Raw genomic sequence first — 4,521 nt, forward strand, 5'->3', positions numbered from 1 at the left:
TTCTTCAAACCAACCAGAACAACATTTCATTACAGCTCATCATGCACAGATGTTTGATTGTTTCTGAAGTGTGCTCTCCTCTGTAGACAGAGCGAAACACCGCCTCCGCTCTGTGGGGTGCGTAAACTCCATCCAATATGCACAACCACCGCGAGCACTCCCTTCACTGAGCCTAATAGATGGCACTTGAACAGAAATAGATTGGAATAGCAGAGCTTTAAGTAGGCCCTTGAAACCAAACGAAAGCAGACCCAGAAAAGACATCTCACTACGGTGGACCTTCAGTGCAAAATGACAGTAGACAGCTGCTCTGAACTAACCATTCCTTTAAATGCATTTATTTTAGTCTCCAAACAGTGAACAACAATTACTGTGATGCCCCTTTCCAATTTTTTGTTTCTTCAGTTTAACTTTATGGTACCGAACTTTTCTTTTGCCAGTTTTCTCCAAACAAGCTGCTGCTGGTGAAAACGTGAAACCACGTCAGTTCCTGTGGTTGGGATGGTTTTACCCTCCTGACACTGAGTGGAGGAAACACACAAGTGTAGATAGACTCAAAGTTGTGTTACATGAGTTGGCAATAGTGCTATTTATTTAAATGACAACGTTGCACGTGCAGGCAGATATAAGATACGGTTTGTTGAACCAGTGTGAGGCGACTCTCAGCCGGGGTTACATGTACACAGCAGGTCACTTCAGCAGTTTCAAGGCAGGTAACAGCTGTATCATCTGGACACTACGGTTTCTAGTAGACGCTGTGGGCAAATTCACAAGGGAGCAGGTAAATGAGTGAGCTAAATGTAATGGATAAACATTTGAAACAGTTAAAAACAACAGATAAATGGTCAGAACAATATGCTATTAATTCATTGTTTGGTAGTCAGAACAATATGCTATTAATTCATTGGTGAAACATGTCAGTCCTGGTAAGAACGCATACCTGACCAGACTGCTCTGTATTGTTCTAGAAATTTAAATGTATCTTCAAATTCTTCATTCAGCAATTCCAGGTGTTTGGTACGTCTTGACTAACCGAGTAGCCTTTCTATATGAGCACAAACTGTTGAGATAAAACAAAGATTAACCCATGCCTTGACTTTTCTGTGTTTCTCTGTTGTTTGGCAAACGTGTGCCAGATGGTGTGAAGGGCATTTGGAGCCTGTTGCCCTAAAACACGGCTTATCAGCACTCAAGCTATTGTCACAGCTGGACAGCTGCTGCAAGGAGGTGTGGATGAGATAGCACAGAGCTCATTAGAAGGGCCTGGGGACAGCTATGTAGATAGCACTTGTTAATCTTATGACACTCTCACACACGTAAAAGAAAGTACATTTTTGCCGACAGATCCAGGACCAAGAACCACTGACTTCATCCAACGTCCCAGGTTGGATGGAAACACAACAGATCATTTATGATGTACAGTTGACTTTTGATACATCTTTAAAAAATGGCATTTCTGAAATATGGTAAAATTTAAGAAGGTGTGCCTCAAAGAGTGCTGTAAGCTTTTTTCTTTTCTTTTTCTTGTGACATGGTCAAGTTTTCTGAGCAGAGCTTTATAAAAGAAACACACTATCTGTAACGATGTGTTCACACCATGGCAGAACAACAAGCGTTGGCAGGTGCAGCCAATGACTGCTGACCACCACCTGAACAGACAATAACTAATTATCCTACTTGTGTTTCTGAATTTTCCAAACTGTACAAACAGCTTATCCTTGTATGGAGACCAGACACAGAGCAGCCTATTCACATGGTGAAATATCAGCATGCAGCTGCAGCTACAAAAACAGTTTGAGTTTTTGTAACATACCAATCACCTGCTATCATCACTAGGACTGAAACTGAGGTGGCACCGCTTAGTTCAGCGCCCCCAGGAGTTTCAGAGTGGTAAATACTGCATCAACGAATGCAAAACATGCAGCACAAGACCTTTGTTTTGGTGCTGGGATGGGAATTCAGCTTTGGACTGAGTGATTCTTTGACAAAACTAGAAAAATCATCCAGTAACTTGACCACACAATAAACATGTCAAAGGCCAGTGAACACACACAGACACCGAATATCATTTGTTTTTGCCTCATAGCCTGTGAGTGTAAGACGACAAGACGTAAACTGACAATGGAGTTTGCAGGGAGAATGAACTCAATGAAAGATTAACTCAACCGGTGTAAAGTGTCCAAGCTTAGAAAATTCACTTTACAGGTGCAAACCTGGTTATATACAAAATTACAATCACAGAAACAAATCTGTTCCCAACCTTTTCAAGTTTACCACACATGAATACATGTAACTGCACATGAAACAATGGGACTTTTGTGGTTTTAGCTTTTTACCTTTTCATTTTTAGTTTTTCCATTGAACTGTAGACAGCTGTGATGAAATACCCTGGCTACTGATCCGCCTGGTAGAACTGAAACTTCATCTGAAATACAACTGTGTAAAAAAAAAAGAAGTGTATTTCCACCTGGAATGACAGTTTTAGCAGGTCTTCTCAAGGTCCGGACCCCAGTCCGGATCCAGCCCACACTTTAAAATACAATGCAATGAAGTGCACGTTTCCTACTTTTATACTTATCAACACATTGTTAGGTTTGTAGCATAAGGTTTATTTGGAGATTGTTACAGCGATCCTGGCCCAAGATTAAGGCTAAACATATTGCTTCCCTGTCTGACACTGTTGTCATGGCAACGCAGGTGAGCGTATGACGTTTGACGTCAACAAGTGACAGAGCTCGAGGGCCGGCTAACAGGCGACCGTTAAAAATTAGCAAGTCAGCTAACGCTGCTAACGTTCTGAACCTTTGAATATTAAGTTTGAGAAGCCCTGGTTTTAGTCATTTCCCCTTCTTCTAATTAAAGTGTCATCACTCCCATAACATTACAACACACCGGTTATGCAGGCATTTAGAATTCTAACACACCGGTTATGCAGGCATTTAGAATTCTTTAAATGCATTTTCTCAAATAATGCGCATCAAAATCTGATGTGGCGAATTGGTGCTATAAAATTTAGCAAGACATAAGAAGCTGGCAACATGTGAAATAAAGGTTTAAATGAACTTTGAAGCGGATTATATAACAATACTCCATAGTACAGTAACTCTGTGAAGTGAAGGCTGCAGAGTTACACTGTGTGAATACTTTGGGAGATTAAAGGACCAGCATCGGTTTTCCGAAGCATTTCATTTCCCGTTGATGAAAAACGCCCTGTTGTATTTTCCCTCGCCCTTCAGTGGAGATAACATCTGGGATTAGAAAGCAGTGTGCGTGTCTGGATCAGCGTGTCGGAGATAAGCCTGTGACAGCTGCCAAACACAGTGTGTGTGCACTGGCACGGCTATCTCTGTGAGGACCGGTCTGAGCTCCTGGGCACATTCTGGGAAGGTGAGGCCCTCACACCTGCGCAGGATAGTCTGAGGGTTTCAGGTTAGGGTTTGGATAGAGGTGTACGAGCGTGTGTGCACCCCCCACTCGTGCATCCCAGCCACCTGCCGCTCCCCCTCGGGCAGCTGGGAGATGGGCTGTGCGTGATGGAGCACGCTGATGAACACGGAGCATATGTGGCAGATTTATCGTCTGCATCTCTCTGTAACAACACTGAGACCGGTGTAATAAGACAGAGGGCTGCTCGTGTGATGGTCTCAGACGGGAACACACGGAGCCCCACAGTGAAATGAGCTAATTAATAAACTTAGTAAACATTTATAGTGAAATAAAACGGTACTGTACTATAATTAAATCTCAACTCATGACTATGAAATGCTATTTGATTCTCATTTACTGTATGTAGCATATTTTAATTTGCAGTTTATAGGGTTTCATTTCCAGTGACGTGCTGTGAGGTTGACAGCTGGTGAGGCACTGACTCTTTTAGTCAGATTTACAAATACAAATGAACCGTTAACAAATTGTCTGTTAACAGACAATGCGTTATGTTTTATATCTCATATCAACATTCTTCACACAAACGTGACCCATATTTAATTTGAGGTTAAAATTTATTCCAGTTGAGCTTATTTCTAACTAGAAATAATAAAAGTTTATGGTCTTACCTTTACTTGTACATGAAATCCATTTGTCAGCTGGTATGTATTACAAACCCTTTTACCGTTCGAATCCAATATTAAAACAAATGTTTTCAATAAAGAAGATCCTTCTGGACAAAAATGTCCAGACTGTCAAAAATGTTTTGATTGAAAGTCCAGATTTGCGAATTTTCTCAGCTTGGAAATGTAATCTTCCATTTTGATAAGGCGGATTGTAAAGGAAATATAAACAAGCACGAAGAAGATTGTAGGTAGCGCAAGAATCTGTGGGCTCACTAGCGCCCTCTGCCTTGAGGCAGGCGTACTGTTTGCCTCACCAAGTAACTTTTTTACTGGGTTTTATGGTTAATCTGCGAGCCTAAACACGTTACAGAACTACATTTTATACATTATCCAGATTATGGCAAGGCAGAGCATATAATCAGAGTGTTTGAAAGCATGTTATTTGTGATATATAGAGGGACAGCGACAC

At 41.4% G+C, this 4,521-nt stretch overlaps 2 protein-coding genes and 1 long non-coding RNA gene across 10 annotated transcripts in view; 1 reads left to right on the forward strand and 2 right to left on the reverse strand.

The window, feature by feature from the left end:
- The window catches only part of LOC109973481 (phosphoinositide 3-kinase regulatory subunit 5-like), an 80,935-nt gene that overhangs the window by 37,110 nt on the left and 39,304 nt on the right, over positions 1 to 4,521 (reverse strand). The gene's annotated exons all lie outside the window — the stretch shown is intronic.
- The window catches only part of ntn1b (netrin 1b), a 54,962-nt gene that overhangs the window by 23,478 nt on the left and 26,963 nt on the right, over positions 1 to 4,521 (forward strand). The window lies entirely within an intron of this gene.
- Positions 432 to 2,915, reverse strand: LOC109973498 (uncharacterized). The gene is made up of 3 exons (XR_002276835.1): positions 2,337 to 2,915; positions 941 to 1,060; positions 432 to 755 (listed from the first exon to the last, which is right to left on the reverse strand). It is a non-coding gene; the product is annotated as an uncharacterized LOC109973498 (long non-coding RNA).

This window comes from Monopterus albus, unplaced genomic scaffold, assembly GCF_001952655.1.
Source record: "Monopterus albus unplaced genomic scaffold, M_albus_1.0 scaffold292.1, whole genome shotgun sequence".
Taxonomy (NCBI): domain Eukaryota; kingdom Metazoa; phylum Chordata; class Actinopteri; order Synbranchiformes; family Synbranchidae; genus Monopterus; species Monopterus albus.